This window comes from Vulpes vulpes, chromosome 7, assembly GCF_048418805.1.
Source record: "Vulpes vulpes isolate BD-2025 chromosome 7, VulVul3, whole genome shotgun sequence".
In the NCBI taxonomy this organism is placed as follows: Eukaryota; Metazoa; Chordata; class Mammalia; order Carnivora; family Canidae; genus Vulpes; species Vulpes vulpes.
In genome coordinates, this window is record NC_132786.1 from 94,720,958 (window position 1) to 94,743,402 (window position 22,445).

Consider the following 22,445-nt stretch of genomic DNA (forward strand, 5'->3'; position numbering starts at 1 on the left):
AATTAGCATTTTTTAGGGTGGATGCCTACTAATAGAATTACTAGATCATATGATAATCCTATTTTTAAGTTTTGGCAAAATCTCCATACCATTTTCTACAGTACCTTTACCAGTTTACATTCCCATGAACAGTCTATGAGGGTTCCTTTTTTCCTGCCTCTTCATCAGCACTTGTTATTTCTTGTCTTTTTCATTCTAGCCATTCCGACAGTTGTAAGGTATTATCTCATTGTGGTTCTGATTTGCACTTTCCTGATGATTACTGATGATGAACATCTTTTCATGTATCTGTATGTCTTCTTTGGAAAAATGTCTATTCAGGTCTTCTGTCTATTTTTAAAACAGATTTTTTTTTTATATTGAGCTACATTAAGTTCTTTATTTTGGATGTTAACTCCTTATGGGATATATCATTTGCCTTTTTGTTTTGTTGATGGTTCATTTTGTATAAAAATGTTACTATTACTCTATGTTTTTAATATACTATTAAAATATTTAATATTTTAAATACTTAAAATATTAAAATATTTAAAATATTAAAATATTTAAATACTTTAAAATATTAAATATTTTAAATACTTTTAATAAAGTATTTTGATATACTATTAAAATATTAAATACTCTATGTATTTAATATACTATTTCAGACTTCATGGTCCTCTACTTTGCTCAGTCTTCTCACTCAGCAAATGATGTGGTCTTCTACTGCATTAAGAAATATGATGCTGGGGATCCCTGGGTGGCGCAGTGGTTTGGCGCTTGCCTTTGGCCCAGGGCGCGATCCTGGAGACCCGGGATCGAATCCCATGTCGGGCTCCCGGTGCATGGAGCCTGCTTCTCCCTCTGCCTGTGTCTCTGCCTCTCTCTCTCTCTCTCTCTGTGACTATCATAAATAAATAAAAATTTTAAAAAAAAACATAAAGTTAAAAAAAAAAAAGAAATATGATGCTGTCAGCATTATGCTCAGCATCAGCCAGCACATGGATCAGTGAGTCTTTACCCCACCATACTGTCACTTACTTTCATGCTCTTATTCAAGATATCCTCTCTTATTCGCCTGTGACTGGTCTTTACTTTGCTTGTCTCACAGCAGCTCTTTCTTTCACAGGAGGTCTCCTCTTCTCTGGAAAACATACAATTTCACCTCTTGTGGACCCTCATACACCCATGCTCTCAATAATTATTGTACTTTTCACATTGCATATAAAATTCCTATTAGTGTTCCTGGTATTCCTACTAAAGCATGTGACTTCTTAAGGTTGGGCATTATATTCATCATGATATCCATTATCCTTGAACAAGAAAGTCATGTTCTATGTGCTAGATATAGTGCTAGGCACTATAAATACATAAATGGAAAACACATATTTTCTCAAGATCAAGGATTTTAAACTAGGTGAATCTCACAAATCTATTTAAAGATTACATATGAAAATGATAGTTTAACAGAAGTAAGGATAAGAGAATAAAGAAGAGCGTGATATAAATCATGTAAAAGTGGGAAGTAAATGACATGGAAGGTGGAAGGTTTTTTTTAAGTTTTATTTATTCATGAGAGAGAGAGAGAGAGAGAGGCAGAGACACAGGCAGAGGGAGAAGCAAGCTCCATGCAGGGAGACTGATATGAGACTCAATCCCGGGTCTCCAGGATCACACCCGGGGCTGAAGGTGGAGCCAAACCACTGGGCCACCGGGGCTGCTCGGAAGTTTTTTTTTTTTTTTTTTTTTTTTTTTTTTTTTTTTATGGGCTAGTTGACATTTGAGAATTTTCATGAGTGACTTGTTGGAAAAATAAGGTAGTTTTTTTACTTAAAGTCTCAACTCTGACATATAAAGTTCTTAGAAGTCATCACTGCCATTCTCACATTTAAAAAAAATTATTGAACAAACTGAAAATCAAGGATTTTTCAGATCAGTCAGGAATTTGAAGGCACAGGGCAACTGTCACCGAAAAGCTGAAGAGGCAAGCAAACCCAGAGAATCACAGCTGAGTCTAGCCTAATGTTAGTAGAAGCCATTGGACCAAATAATAACTGGTGGTAACAGTTAAATGAAGCTATGCACATTTAGGAGCCAGGTTTTTTGTTTGTTTGTTTGTTTGTTTAGGAGCCAGTTTTTGTATGAACATGCATTTCATTGCTTTAGGACCTTCCCTCCCCCCCTTTTTTTTTGTTTTAAGGCTTTATTTATGTATTCATGACAGACAGCCACCCAGGTGCCCTCATTGCTTTAGGATTAATTTCCAGGTCATACAGTAATTGCCACTGGTGCTTCTTCCTTGGTGAAATGTCTGTCATGTCTTTTGCATATTTTCCTAATAAGTTTTTAAATTTCTTATTTTTGAGTTTTGAGAGTTGTTTATATATTCTAGGTATAAGGAATCACCTAGATTTTGGTAGGAATATCATTAATCTGATATATTAATCTGTGGAGAATTTATAACTTTATTATGTTGAACTGTAAAATTCATGAACACAGTAGATGTATTTATTTAGGTGTATATTTTATTTATTTCATCAACATTTTTATGTTTAAGCCTACATACATAGCCTATTTTATGAGATTTATACATAAGTATTTCATTTTTTGAGCAATTATAAATTGCACTGTGTATTTATTTATTTATAAGATTTATTTATTTATTCATGAGAGACACAGAGAGAGAGAGGCAAAGACATAGGCAGAGGGAGAAGCAGGCTCTTTGCAGGAGCCCAATGCGAGACTCGATCCCAGATCCCAGAATCACGACCTGAGCCGAAGGCAGCCGCCCAACCATTGAGCCACCCAGGTGTCCCATGCACTGTATTTTAATTTTAGATTCCATATATTAATTGTTAATATGTAGACATGTAATTTTTTTGGTGTTTTGATCTTGTATCCTGCAACTTTGGAAAACCTCATTATTTTAGGAGATTATTTTCTTAAATGTTTTTAATAAAAAATTTAGATTCTTTGGAATTTTCTTTATAAATAATCTTGTTAACTCAAATAGGGATAGTTTTAGTATTTATTTCCAATATATATATATATTTTTTTCTTGTCTTATTACAGTGGCTAGAAATTCTGGTATTTTGCTGAATGTAGGTGGAAACAACAGACATTATTATTTCTCAACATTTAGTCTTTCACCATTAAGATAGATATTAGCTGTAGGTTTTTGTGGACATTCTTTATCAAGTTGAGGAAGTTCCCTGATATTCCTTAAAGTAAACTCCAAATAGATGCATATTGTTAGATTATTTATTTATTTATTATTTATTTATTTATTTTTAAAGATTTTATTTATTAATGAGAGACAGAGAGAGACAGAGAGAGAGAGAGGCAGAGACACAGACAGAAGAGGAGAAGCAGGCTCCATGCAGGGAGTCTGACGTGGAACTTGATCCCAGGTCTCTGGGATCAGGCCCTGGTCTGAAGGCGGCGCTAAACTGCTGAGCCACCCAGGCTGCCCAAATTATGCTTATTTTTAATCCTCTCTGCCATCTCTGTCTTTTAATTGGTGTATTTGACCGTTTATATTTTTTTAGCATTGATTTATTAAATACGACATTTTATTTTCTGTATTTCATTTGTTTCCTCATTTTTTCTTTTCTTACATTACCGTAAGTGACTTGAATTTTTTTGTAGGATTGCCTCTTGACTTATTCAGGTTTTTTGTTTGTTAGTATATTGCTTTGTACGTGTTTCTTAGTGGTTGTTCCACATATTACAATATATACATGTAACTTAGCCCAGTCTACTAATACTGATGTTTTACTGATTCAACTTAAATCTTCCCTTTAAAATGCTTTACCTTCCTTAACTTTAAAGAGAAATTTCCTAGGGTATAAGTTTACTGGCAACAGATTTTTCTCAGTTTCCCTTTGTCTGAGACCGTCTTTATTTCCCCCTCTGTTCTTGATATTTATTTTCACTGGATAAAGACTTTATGGTTACATTTTTCTTCCAGTACCTGTAAATTGTCATGTACATCCTTCTAGTCCCTATAAATTTCAGATGAGAAATCTGCTCTAATTCAAATTGGTGTTCTATTATTAGAGGGGTTTCTCTGATCACTTCAGAGAATTTTGTGTTTGTCTTTAGGTTTCAGAAGCTTAATTATAATGTGTCCTGGCATGGATTTCTCTGAATTTATCCTTTTTAGAGTTCATTCACCTTCTTTAGTTTTTAGATTTATGTCTTTAGCCAAATTTGGGAAGTTTTCAGCCATTATTTCTTTGAATAGCTCTCTCCTCTCTGCTTCTGGGATTCAAATGATAAGAACATTAATTTGTATTGTAAATTTTAAAAGTTCATGTTTTCCAGATGCCTCAACATCTCCACAAACAGGCTATAAGCATTTCACCCATGTGATTAGCACTAGTGTGATAAAGTTTGCCACTGCCACAAGTTCTCCTTGCTCTTCCCTATGACCCAGTGACATCCTAATGTACCAGTCACATTCTCTCACAACTTTTACTTGAATCCTCCACCCTGGTTCCCAGTGAAGGCACTTGTCCACAAGTCCTCGTCTGTTTCAGCTTGCAATTGCTTGGCTGAGCTAACTCCCTTGGTTCTATCCCCAGGCCTCCTCATGGCTTGCAGTGACTGTTTCTCTAAGACCTATACATATAATAAACTTTGTTTTCCTATACCCCTCTTATGTTTCCTTCTATGGCCATACTGGAGTGGCCATTTCATGAAAGAGTACAGAATATAACTCTTGGAGCACCTGAGTGGCTCATTCAATTAAGTGTCTGCCTTCAGCTTGTCATGATCCCCAGGTCCTGGAATGGAACCCCCATTCATGTTCTCTGCCCAATGGGGAGTCTGCTTCTCTCTGCCCCTGGTCCTCTCCCCACTTATGCTCTCTCTCTCTCAAACAAATAAATAATATCTTTTAAAAATCCATAACTTTTGTTATTGGTTCACAGATTACTAAGACTATGCTAATTTTGTTGTTGTTTTTGTTATTCAAACTATGTTCTCTCTGTTTTTCAGACTGAGTAAATCCTACTGATCTCTCATTAAGTTCAAGGAATCTATCTTCTGGCATATCTGCTCTACTACTGAAACCATCTCAAATTTTATTCTGTTTTTGGTGATTTTATTTTATTTGTCAGTTCTATAATTAACATTGGATTATTTGTATAATTTCTATTTTTTTGCTGGATTTACCATCTTTTCTGTTGTTTCAAAAGACTATGCAATTACTTCCTGGATTTCATTTATATTATGCGTACTTTAAAATTCTCGTCAGATAACTACACCATCTGATTCATTTTGCTGTTGGCATCTGCTGACTTTCTCATTTATGATTTCCCTTGTTCTTAGTATGAGTGATTTTCAATTGTATGCTTGCATGTTTTATTTTTCAAGTCCTACAGCGTCTAAACAGTCTGAATTCTTTTTTTCCACCTATCACAATCTTTCTATTTTTTGTTGTTTTTGTTGCATTATGTTTAGGATTTTTTTTTTTTGTTGCAATTAGGCAGATTTGAGAAGAATAAAGTTACTCTATCTCTATGGAATACAAAAAAATTCCATATTTCTAGATTATTTCATGTTTTTGTTTTGACAAATCTGATTGGTTACTTTTTATGTCTTGAGCTTCATTCTTATAACTTTAATCCTTAATTCTTTAATATATATATATATATATATATTATTTATTTATTTATTTATTTATTTATTTATTTAAGAGAGAGAATGGTGTGCTGGAGGGACACAAGAAAAGGGAATCTTAAGCAGATGTTAACCAGGACTCAATGTATAACCCTTAGGTCACAACTTGAGTTGAAACCAAGAGTCAAACACTCAACTGACTATGCCACCCAAGCACCCCTTCTTTAAATATATTTAATATATGTATTTTATATTTTATGTTTGGTATAGCCAATATTTAATGTCTCTGCATATGAATATGATATCTATTATTTCTTCTGATTCTTGCTGGTCCTGCCTGCTTCTGCTTATGTTTTGTAAGTTTCAGAAATCAGCTTATTTCCCCTAAAATTTACCACAGGATTGCTTTGATACCTTTCTGAATGTGATTCTCTATAGGATATTTGCATTTGCTCCCATCTGTTTGGAAGGGTACTGGAGAATCTGCCAACCCAGGATCATTCTGAGCTGTAGGTTTTAAATCTTTCATTTAGTAAAAATTTGGGTTATAAACTCATGAAGGAGTCTATTTATCATTACAAATATACAGTAGGCTTTTTTTTTTCTACTTCAAACATCAAGTTTCAGATTGGCATTTTTTTCTTAGAGTTCCCCATTCCTGGAGTCATTGGGAGGAGAACACTTCTAGTTTCCTGGATTCTGATTTTATGCAGGGTTGGGGGGATACTGGTATCTTAGAGTAGTCTCTTCCACAATGACAGGGTCCTGGGCCTTTTTCTTCTCCTGTATTCCTCTGAAACTGAAATTTGTTTTAAAGATTTTATTTATTTATGAGAGAGAGAGAGAGAGAGAGAGAGAGTGAGAGAAAGATGCAGAGACACAGGCAGGCGGAGAAGCAGGCTCCATGCAGGGAGCCTGACGTGGGACTCTATCCCGGATCTCCAGGATCAGGCCCTGGGTGGAAGGCGGTGCTAAACTGCTGAGCCACCCGTACTGCCCTGAAACTGAAAATTATGTTCATTTGTTTTGGTTAATGCTGTCAGGATAGAGAAAGCTCTTGTCAGTGTTCTACTTACCTTTTTGGTCCTTGTCTTCTCTTAGTTTGTACCTTTTAAATATTAATTTTATTTCTTGTTCATTGATGTATTTAAATAAAATTTTTTTGTTGTTTTCTGAAGATGAGTATGGCATGACATCTGTTTACCATACACTATACTTATAATTTTAAAAAAATATGTATGCTGACATAGGAGGATGAATGCTAGGTTTTGGTGTTTTTGATATCATCTCTATAAATAAGTTTTAAAGGCATTTAAGCCTTCTTTGCAAATTCCTACATAAATCTTGCAGTATTGTATACAGAAGTAATGGTTAAGACATATTAAGATAAGGGATAACATAACAGGATTGTATCTACTTGGGAAAAGTATATTGTTTCTTGTTCCCTATGAAGAAAAGCAACATCCTTTTCAACAATAATTTCCCTCAATTTTTCCTCAAGCTATATTCTGTGTTAGAGAGTCAAGCAGAGAAAAGAGAGCAAACTCAGATGAATTAAGAAAAATTTTCCAAAAGTTTTAACCAGTTCTAAGTAGCAGCACGTTTACATTTTGCATTTTCTTCTTTCCTAAATATTCACATCTAAAATCAACCTCTAAGATCTCTGATTTTAAAATCTCAATACAGAATTAATTCACAGAAAGTACATTGTTGACTAGGTTGTTTAGATGGCAATTCATAATCAATTTTGAGCCAGTCTGTGAAAGGGCAAAATTGTTACTATAAATATATCCCTCATAGTACTATGTCTAGTTAATATGACAAGAGTAATAACTAGAGTAGCCTGGGAATTTGAGAAATGTAACTAAATAAAATTTTCTTACAGAAGACCTTTCAATTTTAAAACAAAAATCTATTTTAAAATATTTGTTTTATTAAAGGTTTTATTATTTATTTGAGAGAAAGCAAGAGAGCACAAGCAGGGGGAACAGCGAACAGAGGGAGAAGGAGAAGCAAGTTCCCCATAGAGCAGGGAGCCCAACATGGCGCTTGATCCCAGCACCCCAGTCAAAGGCAGATGCTTAACTGATGGAGCCACCCAGGTGCCCCACAAAAAACTATTTTAAATTATATTTATATATGAGTTAAATAAAAATAGATACACTAAAATATAGAATAATTATTTTAACAAATATTTAGTAGTGAGTAGCTATTATTTACAAGGAAATTCAAAGTGAACATAAGGCTTTGAACTCATGGGAACTGCATCCTAGTGGGTGAGTTTATAGAAATTTATTTAGTAGCAATTATATCAAGAAAAAGATTTATCAAATGCATAAAAATGTTAAACCCTGTTAAATGTATAAATACCTAGTTTTCCAAGTAACACTCTATGTCAAAATTTTCTCAAAAAAATTTCTCAGAATTTTACTTAAGCCATTAGCATCTCAAAATAATAAATACATGAGTGTATTATTTTCTCTGTCAGAATAAAAAAAATCTCTAGATTGTGCATATTTTTTAATGTTATGGAATTTCTGTGTTCTTTTAAGGCCAAATATTTTTTAATAGTGAGGTATATGTGCTAGATTAACTTCCTTAGAGCTTCAACATGCTACTATCTGTATTCTTTAGCCAATATGTTACTGAAACTGCTCTTAACAGCATCACTACTGACCTCTCTTCTGTCAAAATCAAATTACAGTTTTCCCTTTACCTGAATTACTAATAGTCTTCTCAAATGATTGCCATACTTCCAGTTAGTGCACATCCTATTAATCCTGCAAACTATAAAATTACATTTTTATTTTATTTTTTTTTATTTTTATTTATTTTTATTTATTTAAAAAATATTTTTTTATTATTATTTATTTATGATAGTCATACAGAGAGAGAGAGAGGCAGAGACACAGGCAGAGGGAGAAGCAGGCTCCACGCACCGGGAGCCCGACGTGGGATTCGATCCCGGGTCTCCAGGATCGCGCCCTGGGCCAAAGGCAGGCGCCAAACCGCTGCGCCACCCAGGGATCCCTAAAATTACATTTTTAAAAGCACAGACTGGTTATGCCACCTCCATGGACAAAATCTTTCAATGCTTTCTATATAAATTAGGTAAGATACATTAAAGAAATAGAAAGCAATTTTGGCATGTCAAACACAGATCATTTAATATAGATAACTGGTTACTCGGATATGAAAAGGATAAAGCAAAAATGAGATCCACAAGAAGCATCATGGCCACTAAGCCTTTGAGAAACAAAGGGCCAGAAGTGTCACCAGAAACTAGATGTTCAACAAAGGTACTGTGCTGACTGTCAGGGGGATTTTATTTTTTTATTTTTTTAATAAATTAATTTTTTACTGGTGTTCAATTTACCAACATACAGAATAACACCCAGTGCTCATCCCGTCAAGTGTCCCTGTCAGGGGGATTTTAGATGGCATATTGGCACATGGCTAGGGTCCTGGGGGAAGAAAGAGGAGGTGGGGGAGTGTGGTGGGAACTTTATGGCTAATTCTTAGGCCACCCTGGAAAGTGTAATCAAATGGCATTGGAGCTGCTTCTGTTGATGCTGAAATGAGTGAGAGAGGCTGGAGGCTGAGAGTCCCTTCTCTGATCCTCTAAACTTTCAATCATACCCCATTGCCTCCCAGACAATAAGGAAATCACAGGAATGATTCTCATCTCCAGTATAATAGAGCATATTATAAAATTGGTAGCCTGGCACTGAGAGACAATAAGTACCACAGTTTATTCCACTCATGATAAACCCTTGCTTCCATATTAATCTACTACTAATGTATCACTACTTATTCTTTATTAGATTATTACCCTATCACCCTGAACACACTATACTTGACATTACACATTTTAAAACATAACAATTTTGTATCCCTAGAGTACATTTCCTCTTTCTCCATCACTGGAAATTGTATCTATCAATCCTCTAGTTCCTCTCTTAAATTTGATTTCCTTATAAAGATTTTTCTTAGCATCGTGTTGGGCATATAGTCTATGTGAACTTTGTGTGTTTAATGAATAAAGTACATTTTCCATCTATATTTGTATCTCTCTCAAGGACTAGACCCTAGCTTTTTAAACAAAATAAATATTGTTGTGAAAATTGTATAACTTCACGAGTTCCTTCAGGGTAGAAATGATTTCTTAGTCACATCTGCAGTCCCCAGATGTTAAGTGCTCAGCAATTGATGGAATTTCCAAAACTGATGCATACAAAAACAGAAAAGCAATCAGTCTTTTTTTTTTAATTTAAAGATATTTATTTATTTATGTATTTATTTATGAGGGACACAGAGAGAGAGAGAGAGAGAGAGAGAGAGAGAGAGAGAGGCAGAGACACAGGCAGAGAGAGAAGCAGGCTCCACGCAGAGAGCCGGATGTGGGACTCTATCCTGGATCTCCAGGATTATGCCCTGGGCTGAAGGTAGCGCTAAACCGCTGAGCCACCCGGGCTGTCTGCAATCAAATTCTTATGAATATATGAACTTTAATTTTGGGAGGGCAAAAAGTTTAGCTTTTTTAGAATCCAAATTTATTTAGTTTTTCTACTTTATGCTTTGCTACCCTTTATTTATGATTAATATTTAAGAGATTAAAACATACTTTATTTTTAACTGCCCAGAAGTTTTTTTATTAGGTTGATGTTTGAAAATTACAAGGCATTACTTTATTATTTTTTCCTTTATCAATTATGGCAATAAGTCAAGAAATGTGAAAAGTTGTCTACCTAACCATGTGACATCTTAATATGTTCCTCTCTAGAAACATTTCCTGACTGTAAAAAAAGGATGCACTGTCAGTAGTAATTTTTCTTCATGACATAGCAAAAAATGATACCTTTCTGAATACCCTTTCATTGTTTTATATCTGCAGATGATCAATGTTTTCAGGAAAAAGTGAGCATTTGAATAACTTGTTAGCTCTGAGTTCGATAAACAAGGTTTCAGTGAGTGCTTCAATATCAAAAGTAATTTCAACTTATATTTGACCAACAGAAAAATAATTTTTCTTTTTTGACATCACTAACTTCAAAATTACTATTAAATCTTTTTTAAATATATATTTTTTATTTATTTATGATAGTCAGAGAGAGAGAGAGAGAGGCAGAGACACAGGCAGAGGGAGAAGCAGGCTCCATGCACCGGGAGTCCGACGTGGGATTCGTTCCCAGGTCTCCAGGATCGCGCCCTGGGCCAAAGGCAGGGGCAAAACCACTGCGCCACCCAGGGATCCCCCAAATTACTATTTTAATAGATTGCTCAGAGGAGAGGAAAATAACTTTTTTAATTTCAACGACAAATCTTATTTATTTGTATATCAATATTCTAAATAAGCATGTGTAATAAGAATAAAAATTATGCTATATGTAAAAGCAAACAATTATCCAAGAATCTGCTGAATTGTCCATTTTTTCAGTGCAAGAGTGTTTGACATATAAATTTCAATCTTTGATCTTATGAGTTAAAAATTCATTTTCATTTATTAATGTTTTGTCATTGTCATGATGTCAAGGCATTGCTTTCTGAATGTGCTTATTGAGGACTCCAAAGTATGGAAGAAGTAAGCAATAAAAAACCATTAGACGCTAATTTTAAGAATAATCGAGAGTGAACCTATTTAAATATATTCCACCATAATTTGTTCCTGTTTATATCTCTAAAAATATATTATGCTTAATATATTTTATTGTGTAAAAACAATGCAAAATTGATATATTTCAAAATGAATGTTCATTTAGCAGATGAAAGACAAACAAAGCCAAACAATTAAAATAAGTTATTGTTACCACCTTCTTAGCAAATGGGGCAACACATCATAAAATAAGGAACTGTTAGCTAGGATGTGGTAGAAAATTACTCAGATCAGAGAGCTGAAAGCTATTAGCAGAAAGGAAGAAGGATAAGGGAACAAAAGTAGGGAAAGAATGTGTCTGTTCTGCAGAACAAGCAGCTCCTACTAAGGAGATGTATGGCCACGTGTTCCACCAGATACCCCCTTGGGTGAACTGGTTTCAGCAAGATTGGAGCTAAGCATCTGTGCAGAAGCCCCCTGAATTTCCCTAAAGTTACCTTTGTTCATTATAATACTAAGATTTCTTCATAGAGGTGGGGTTTTTGGCCATTTTTTTTTTAACATACAATGTATACAATGTATGCACTATAATGTTGACATGCTAGGCATGCTCAGTTGAACCTACGTGCCTAAGTAATGAAATATGTGTAAGTTCCTCAATGTATCAAGCTGCTAACCCTTCTAGCACAGTGAATAAAAACTTCCTTCTTTAACCCCAAAGGGGGACAGTGCTTGGAGAACTATTTCCTTGTCTCTTTACTTGTTGCAAGTAATAAAAAAAAAAAAAACTTTTTGCTCAAAACAAAAGACTTGGGCTGGTCTGTTGGCTGACACACACCAAGCAAAGGACCTTTGTGTTTGGTCTCAATCAGTCCCTTTAATTTGATTTAAACCTCTATGTGAAATATTGATCTGTACTTGACATCTGCCCAATTTTTTAATGTAATGATTTTTATCACTGTCTGAAACAAATAAAAGTAAACCCACATAACTGAATTTCTTTGCAGTCATAATTTTACCTACAGCCTAATGTTACATTTGGAATCCTGTGGTCCTAAAAGCATGCTATTAATGCTGAGACAAGCTTTAGAGCCAATTTGAGTATTATTGGACAAGAAAGCATTCAAGGGCCTGCTTTTTTCTGAGCATATCAGCTAACAAATCAGCGATGACCAGGACCTGTCTCATTGTAGGCTTTAATGAGTCTGCAAATGAGATTCAATTTAAAGTGGCTTTGGCAGCCTTAGAGGTCTGTGAAATCTCATTTTTTACAGGGAATTTCCAAAAGGAAGACAATGTTTATTATGAAAATGTGCAAGAAAGGTGGGTGTGCTACACTGAAGTTTGTTTGTTTTTCAAGGAGAAAAATCAAATTTCTCTTTTAGAAACAGCAGAATGAACTCTATAGGTTTTGAATGGATAGCAAAACCCTCACCAAGACTCAATAACACACTTCAAATATAAGAATGACTGCTAAGGATTTTTTTTCCCCACCAGACAATTCCTGAGCAAAAAAAAAAAAAAAAGTTTATATAAAAACAATATAGTGAAACCGTTACATGCATTTTGACTAAAAGCATTCATGTGAATCTTTTGTTTTTTTGTTTGTTTAAAGAATTTTATTTATTTATGAGAGGCACAGAGAGAGAGAGAAGCAGAGACATAGGCAGAGGGAGAAGCAGGCTCCTCAAAAGGAGCCCAATGTGGGACTCGATCCCGAATCCCGGAATCACGCCCTGAGCCGAAAGCAGATGCTCAACCCCTGAGCCACCTAGGCGTCCTCAAACGAATCTTTTGTTTGTTTGCCATAGGGTTATGGTAACCATAAATCATACCAGTAATTTCATATTAAATTTTTTATATGAGGAAATCAGTGAGTGTAGAACAGATATTATGTCTATAATGCTCTTTACAAGATCTTTCATATATATTCCATGCAGAACATTCCTTTTTTTACTCTAAAGCTTTATTTTTTACATTCATTTATTATTTTTTTAAAATTTTATTTATTTATTCATGAGAGACACAGAGAGAGAGGCAGAGACACAGGCAGAAGAAGAAGTAGACTCAATCCCGGGACTCTGGGATCACATCTTGGGCCAAAGGCAGATGCTCAACAACTGAACCACCCAAGCGTCCCAACATTTTTTTCATTTAAATTCAATTTGCCGGGCAGCCCTGGTGGCACAGCGGTTTAGCGCCGCCTGCAGCCCAGGGCGTGATCCAGGAGACCCTGGATCGGGTCCCGCGTCGGGCTCTCTGCATGGAGCCTGCTTCTCCCTCTGCCTGTGTATCTGCGTGTCTCTCTCTCTGCATCTCTATGAATGAATAAATAAAAATCTTTAAAAAATAATATTTAAAAAACATAAATTCAATTTGCCAACAGATAGTTTAACACCAGTGCTCATCCCATTAAGGGCCCTCCTCAGTGCCTGTCACCCAGTTACCCATCCCCCACCTACCTTCCCTCATGCAACCCTTTGTTCGTTCCCCAGAGTTAGGAATCTCTCGTGGTTTGTCTCCCTCTGTAATTTTTCGCACTCAGTTCCCATCTTCTCTCCTATAATCTCTTCCACTATTTCTTATATTCCACATATAAGTGAAACCATATGATGATTGTCCTTCTCCAATTGACTTATTTCACTCAGTATAATACCCTCCAGTTCCATCCACGTCAAAGCAAATGGTGGGTATTCGTCTCTTCTGATGGCTGAGTAATATTCCATTGTGTGTGTGTATATATATATATCTCACATCTTCTTTATCCATTAATCTGTCGAAGGACATCATGACTTGAGTTTATCTTTGTGTATGGTATAAGAGAATGGTACAGTTTCATTCTTCGGCATGTGGCTGTCCAATTTTCCCAACACCATTTATTGAAGGGACTGTTCTTTTTCCAGGGGATATTCTTTCCTGCTTTGTCGAATATTAGTTGACCATAGAATTGAGGGCCCATATCTGGGTTCTCTATTCTGTTCCATTGATCTGTGTGTCTGTTTTTGCGCCTGTACCACACTGTCTTGATGATCATTGCTTTGTAATACAGCTTGAAATCCGCCATTGTTATTCCCATGGCATTGGTTTCCTTTTTCAATATTCCTCTAGCTATTCGGGGTCTTTTCTTTTTCTTTCTTTCTTTTTTTTCTTCTTCTTTTTTTTTTTTTGTCTTCTTTTTCTTCTTTTTTTTTTCTTTTTTCTCGAGGTGTTTTCAGATTCCACACAAATCTTAAGGTTCCAATCTTAAATCCATGATATTTTACCATCAAAGTCCATGGTATTTTGATAGGGATTGCATTGAACATGTAAATTGCCCTGCGTAGTATAGATATTTTCACAATATTAATTCTTCCAGTCCATGAGCATGGAATATTTTTCCATCTCTTTGTGTCTTCCTCAATTTCTTTCAGAAGTGTCCTGTAGTTTTTAGGGTATAGACCCTTAACCTCTTTGGTTAGGTTTATGCCTAGGTATAGGTTTACTCCTAGGTATCTTACGCTTTTGGGTGCAATTGTAAATGGGATTGATTTCTTAATTTCTCTCTCTTCAGTCTCATTGTTAGTGTATAGAAATGCCACTGATTTCTGGGCATTGATTTTGTATCCTGCCACATTGCTGAATTGCTGTATCAGTTCTAGCAATCTTGGGGTAGAGTCTTTTGGTTTTTCTATGTACAGTATCATGTCATCAGCAAAGAGGGAGAGTTTCACTTCTTCTTTGCCAATTTGAATGCCATTTATTTCTTTTTGTTGTCTGATTGCTGAGGCTAGGACTTCTAGTACTATGTTGAATAGCAGTGGTGAGAGTGGACATCCCTGTTGTGTTCCTGATCTTAGGGGAAAGGCTCTCATTTTTTCCACATTGAGGATGATAGTCGCTGTGGGCTTTTGGTAGATGGCTTTTAAGATGCTGAGGAATGTTCCTTCTATCCCTATACTTTGAAGAGTTTTAATCAGGAATGGATTCATTTGTTATTTTATTAGAGTCTTCTCTCTTTTCCTTTTAATAAGGCTGACTAGGGGTTTATCTATCTTATTAATTCTTTCAAAGAACCACCTCCTGGTTTTGTTGATCTGTTTTACAGTTCTTTTGGTCTCTATTTCATTGAATTCTGCTTGAATATTTATTATCTCTCTTCTTCTGCTTGGTTTAGGCTTTATTTGCTGTTCTTTCTCCAATTCCTTTAGGTGTGAGGTTAGATTGTGTATTTTTTTTTTCCCAATTTTTTGAGAGTGCTTGGATTGTGATGTATTTCCCTCTTAGGACTGCTTTTGCTGTATCCCAAAGATTTTGAATGGTTCTATTTTCATGTTCATTAGTTTCCATGAATCTTTTTAATTCTCTAATTTCCTGTTTGACCCATTCATCTTTTAGTAGGATGCTCTTTAACCTCCATGTGTTTGAGTTTCTTCCAAATTTCTTCTTGTGATTGAGTTCTACTTTCAAAGCATTGTGGTCTGAAAACATTCAGGGGACAATCCCAATCTTTTGGTATTGATTGAGACCTTATTTGTGACCCTGTATGTGGTCTATTCTGGAGAATGTTCCATGTGCACTAGAGAAGGATGTGTATTCAGTTGCATTAGGATGGAATGTCCTATATATATCTGTGAAATCTATTTGGTCCAGTGTATCATTCAAGGCCCTTGTTTTTTTTTGATGATGTTCTCCTAAGATCTGTTTTTTTTTTTAGTATCCTACTATTAATGTATTATTATTGATGTATCTCTTTACTTTGGTTATTAATTGATATATTTGGTGGCTTCCATATTAGGGGCATAAATATTCATAATTGTTAGGTCTTCTTGTTGGATAGACCCTTTAAGTATAATATAGTGTCCCTTTTCATCTCTTATTACAGTGTTTGGTGTAAACTCTAATTTATCTGATATGAGGATTGCTACCCCACCTTTCTTTTGAGGACCATTTGAATGGTAAATGGTTCTCCAGGCCTTCATTTTCAGGCTGAATGTGTCCTTAGACCTAAAAAATGAGTCTCTTGTAGACAGCATATTGATGGGTCTTGCTTTTTTTATCTAGTCTGCTACCCTGCATCTTTTGATGGGATCAATTAGCCCATTTACATTCAGAGTAACTATTGAAAGATATGAATGTACTGTCATCGTATTACCTATTCAGTCTCTATTTTTGTGGATTGTTTCTTTGGGCTCCATCTTTCTTTTACAGGGTTCCCCTTAATATTTCTTGCAGAGCTGGTTTGGTGGTCACATATTCTTTCAATTTCTGTCTATCCTGGAAGCTCTTTATCTCTCCTTCTATTCTGAATGACAGCCTTGCTGGATAAAGTATTCTTGGCTGCATGCTTTTCTCATTTAGTACGCTGTATATATCATGCCAGCCCTTTCTAGCCTACCAGATGTCTATGCAGAGGTCTGCTGTTAATCTGATATTTCTCCCCATATAAGTTAAGAATCTATTGTCTTAAGCTGTTTTAAGAATTTTCTCTTTATCTTTGAAATTTGCAAGTTTCACTATTAAATGTCAAGGTGTTGAAAGTTTTTTATTGAACATAACATATTTTGGAGGTAGGTAATAAGTGCTTCTTAGAAGACATTGAGAGGAGCTATCAGAAATAGAAGGATAACCAGATACTAAGTGCCTGAAAAGTGAGAGAAAAATCTTTTACAAAGCAATTTATGAAGAGTTCAGGATCAGACACCAAAGCATAGGTAAGAAATAAGGAAGTGTAAATAAACCTACTGGATACAGAGTAATTTTTTAAATAAAAAGCAACAAGAAAGGGCTGAGAGCATAACAAAGCTAAAGAAAATATTCATTTTGTTTTGCTTTATCAGCAAGCTTGAAAGTATTGTTAGAGTCTAGTGATCTGGTGATGTCTCTAGATAGTAGAGACTACAGAGACAGGTATAAAGAAAATTGCACAACAGTTTTCAATGTATAATTGTTCTTTTGAAAATTTCCTATATTGGACCAAAATCACAAGTGTAAATGTTGCACTTGAAAAAAGAGAAATCCTTATTTCAAGAGAAGAACTGAAAGGAGGATGAGGGTGAAGACAGTCTCTGGAAGATTCTCAGCCATACAATTAGAGGGACTAGCACTCAGCTCTTCATTTTTTATTTCCCTCTCATCATGTGAATGTTCAACTTGACTCTGATTCTAATTTTTTTCTTATTTTTAAAAATATGTTATTTATTTATTTGAGATAGAGAGTATGAGTGGGGGTGGTGGTGGGGGAGAAGCAGCTTCCTGGTGAGCAGGGAGCCCTATGCAGGGTTCAACCCCAGGACCCTGGGATCATGACCTGAACTGAATGCAGATGCTTAATGGACTGAGCCACCCAGGTGCCCCTAATTTTCTCCTATTCTATTTTTCACCCACAATTTTTTTCTAAGTAAGTTGGACAAAATTGGTTTCACAACTAAAGGACCTCTATTAATGTATTAAATATTAGAGGTGACAATTCGACTTATTTGGCAGTTTTTTACAAGCAACAACCAGAGAGACATTTGATATAGAGAAATTTACTTTATTCATTCTTTTGGGAAAGATAATTTCAAGTCTCCAGACACAGTTAAATGTCTTTCTTGCATGTCCTTCTAGCATGGTGGGTACATATATCATATCTAATTTTAATGTCTATCTACTCCACCTGATTTTAAGCCCTTCAAAGCTGGATTAGGTCCAATTTTATTTCCGTTCTGTGTATTTAATTGAGTCAATCACCAAGTAGTTGCTCAGATGTCACATGATTAGGTAGACAATAAAGATATATTTTTATACGTGAAAGAGATTATAGGACAGCCCTGGTGGCCCAGGGGTTTAGTGCCACCTTCAGCTTGGGGTGTGATTCCAGGGACCCAGGATCGAGTCCCACATCAGGCTCCCTGCATGGAGCCTGCCTCTCTCTCTCTCTCTCCCTGTGTGTGTCTGTCACGAAAAAATAATAAAATCTTTTTTTAAAAAAAGAGATTGTAATAGATCAGACCTTTTTCTGTATGTTGTAAAGAATCAGTCTCAAAATTAAAATCACTTGTGCTTATTTTTGATATAAATATTTAATAATTTGTGAAATGTTCAAGGATTCCATTAAGCATTTTATTTTTAAATTTGGTAGTAAAATTTTTGCCTCTATTCAAATTCTTCTGCTTAAATTCTGGAAAAAGGTATGAAAACAGAAGCCCCTGAAAGAATGACAAAGCTGATATATTCAGAATTTCCTTTTTACCCCCCCCCCCCTTTTTTTTTAGATTTTATTTTTTGAGAAAGAGAGAAATAGCAAGGGCGAGCACAAGCAGGAGGGAGTAGTAGGGCCCCCATTGAGCAGAGAGCCCGATGTGGAGCTCAATTTCAGGACCTTGGGATCATGACCTGAGCCAAAGCAGATGCTTAACCAACTGAACCACCCAGGCATCCCATATTCAGAATTTTCAAGAAAATTTTAGCACAATCAATATTCCCAATATCTCAGAAATCTTTGGCTGGTAATATGACTGTAAAATAAAGGTAATATACATGGTTAGTTATTTTCTTAAATTAGGAAGAATATTCATTAATGAACCATAAGAGTAAGAGGAATGATGGCTTCCTGTGTTAGTTTGCCAAAATTCATGACTTGATGCTGAACTTTGTCTTTCAGGTATTTTCAGAAGACTATTTGATAAAATAGAATTTTATTTATATATAAATTCATCCTTGAGGATTAAATATCCCTTTATAATGACTTTCTGCGTAAACGTTATAATAACTTTTGATCTGATTCATTGTTTTTCATACCCAAACAGCTTGCCTTGACTTCTTCCTTATTGAATGTCATGGTAATGACATGATTATATCCCTATGATTAGATTTACAATTATTCTTCATTTTTCACATTTTAATTTTTTTCAGGTAATACGTCTATCCACACCTTTCACAGTGTACCTATTATCAATGATGGATGCTTGAACTCTGTTAATAACACAATTGAGTTATATCAACATCTTAGAGACGAACATGGAACAGATAAAACACAAAATGGAAAGGCCAGTAGGCTGTGGAGAGTGACCTGGGCAACTAAATTTAGCGTATCATATAAATATTTTGGGCAGAATTGATATAAGTACTTTTAAAAAAGATTTTATTGGGATGCTGGGTAGCCCAGTCATTGAACATCTGCCTTCAGCTCAGGGCATGATCCCGGGATCGAGTCTCTCATTGGGCTCCCTCTGAGGAGCCCGCTTCTCCCTCTATCTATGTCTCTGCTTCTCTTTCTCTGTGTGTCCCATGAATAAATAAATAAAATATTTTTTAAGTTTTTATTAAGATTTTATTGATATATTAGAGATTTATTCTTTTTTTTTAAAGATTTTATTTACTTATTCAAGAGAGAGAGAGCACGCAAGCATGAGAAGGGGGTGGGGAGCAGAGAGAAAGGGACAGCAGAATTCCTTCTGAGCCAGGAGTCTGATGTGGAACTCTATGTGGGGTTCCATCCCAGGACCCTGGGATCATGACCTGAGCTGAAGACAGACACTTAACCAACTGAGCCACACAGGCACTCTGTTATTTATTTTCTTTTATAAAATTCTTATATGTATGTATTTTTATATGTACATATTATATATAAAATCTAATTTGTTATCTCATTTGTAAAATGAGAAAAGTGTTGCTTTGCAACAATGCTTCATAACATTGCTGCAAAGACTAAATGAAATAATGTATATAAAATGCCTGGATAGTACCTGACACATACTAAGCAATAAATATTTGTTCATTATATTTCCTTTTCTTTTTTTTTTTTTTTTATAAATCTATAGCTTTATTAAGACAAAACTGACAAATGTGGTATGAAGTTTACATTTAAACAAAGTTTTCACAGAAACCTAACACATGCCTAAAAAGATTTTACAATGGAGTTCTAGAATGCAGGTCTAGACGATGTCAAGAACTGATGGATCTCATGATTCAAGACAGCATTTTGGGTATTAGTTCTTAGGATTAAAAAATTGTTTTGTTTTGTTTTGTGTTTTAAAGTGAACCACTGCCCCAGTATGAAAGTTTAATCTTCTCCTGAGACCAGGGCTTTTGAAGTCATTCAACTCTTGAAGGGATTCAATGAACTTGTGCTGTCAGTGATTGAACCCTGCCACCAATGATTTCAGGGTTCAAAGTTCAAATAACAGGCTCCAAGAGTTTTCCACCCTAAGAGCATGGGCCCTTGTCTTTCTCTACTCTCCCACCTTCTATACCACCCTCTTCTCCTCCCCAAATACCTCAGCCAGTGGCTTGGATGGATAAGCTGATGTTTAAAACTTCATAGTTGGAAAAGAAAGGGTCTTCTTACCAATTTCAAGAATTAGCACCTCTATGACAGAACAATCTGCCTATGTATACGCTCCAATAAGACTTTCCCTCTTCAACCAGTTTCCATCCCCAAAATGGCAGCTTTGGTAACTTATTAACTGGCTTAGTCCTTTGTTGGGAATAGCATTAAGCTCATGCAGGGAACACCTTGGCTTTAAGTTTCAGGCATTCACAGCTTTTAAACAGTCTCTCACAGTCCTCATTTAGGTTGCCGATGACATTTTTTGAAAAGATAAAATATTCTGGACACAGAACCAAATCACCACAAGTTTGTTCTTTCCATTGTTTCACCATTTTCCCAATCAGGCCCCAAATTTTAACAAAAATGATCCTACCCATCTCCGTTCCTTCCCACCCCCAACCCTCCCACCCCCAAATGATACACCAGTAATAGCCAAAAACTACACACATGCTACGCTGTAAAAATGCAGAGTTAACACTATTGGGAAGAAGGCTGTGGGTTGTGGAGATGCACTTTGAAGATCTACAGTATCTTTTGCTCTCCCACACACCCATTCTGCAAGTTCTGTCCTTCATGGAAGGCCCTTTGCCTTTCTCAGCAAAGTACAGAATGGGTGGCCTTGCAATACTTCTCTTCCTTCCCCTCCACTGGGATGGGTGTGCAAACTACACAGCATGGAAAGGCTTTAAAGCACTTGGGCTGCTGTAGGGCACAGAAACGATACTGGCTCTTCAAAGGACATCTTCTCAAGCCACCTCTACGGTGTCAAGACAAGTAGAACTCCTTCCCTCCCCACTTGAAACCCACAGTCAGATGTGACAGGGGCAGGTACTCAGGACAGTTAATTCTTGTCATCTTTTTTGTCATCATCCTCCGAGGGGTAAGAATGCCACGTCAGCCTTTCCTCATAGAAGGATATGACCACTTGTGGGCACTTGACATTGGCTTCCTTGGCAGGGACTAGGTCAGCCTCATCAGAATTTTTCCATTTCATCAGGAACATGAGTTCTCCACTGGAGTCTGTAGCTCCAATAATCCGCTCTGGTTCCAAACCCCGGGCAAAGCCTCGTGGCTTTTCTGACTCTTCTTTCTTCTTCTTTGGTTTGTTCTCTTCTCCCTTACCTTCAGAATCAGAGTCAGCTTTGCGTTTGCCTCCCTCTGATTTATCTGTCTCATGTGCTGTTTTCTGTGACTGTAGAAACTCGGCAATGAGATCAGGGCAATCCAGGTTCTCTTCTGGCTCCCACGTGTTATCCTCATCTGAGAACCCCTTCCACTTTAGGAGGCACTCCACTTTGCCCTTTACCACTCGACGGTCAAGAACTTTTTCCACCACATATTCCTCTTCCTCCTCTTCTAGCACCTCCTCCACTTTCTTCTTGTTTTGTTTCTTCCCCATAGTGCCCGCCAGCTTTCTGGTCTAAAGGGTGATGCTGCTCAGAGCAGCGCCCAAGAGCCGGAGAGGAATCGGTGCCGCGCTAATGGCACGTCGCGTCGGGCCGGCCGGGGGAGTGGCCTATATTTCCTTTTCTTTATTATTTTTGTAGTCTTCCTCCCTGCCCAGCACTAATATATATGAACATGCACATACAAACACACGGTACTTAAACATCTCATATGTTTGTACACACACAAAGAGTGACTTAGAAAACTTTGGACATACTGCATGTTGTTTTGAATTCTGCAGAAGACAAAAAGTTTCTTAAATTGCTTAAAAAATTGCTTAAAAAATATACATGTGTTGCCCATTTTCAGAAGGTTCTGAAGGACTTCTAAATGTAAAGATGATATATAAGAGATAAAATAGAGTAAGAAAAACCTCTAGAATAGTCATTATTAGACATTTGAGATGGGATGATTATAATAGGTGAGGACATCATGAGGCTGGAGTTTTTCTCATAATAAAAAGGAATAAGTAAAATTTTCATTCCATTTTTTTGTGTTATAAAAATATATAAA

The 22,445-nt window shown here is 36.0% G+C and overlaps 1 pseudogene; it reads right to left on the reverse strand.

Moving 5' to 3' along the window:
• Positions 1-19,978: 19,978 nt before the first annotated feature.
• LOC112915873 (chromobox protein homolog 1 pseudogene) lies at positions 19,979-21,964 on the reverse strand (annotated as a pseudogene).
• Positions 21,965-22,445: the final 481 nt, after the last annotated feature.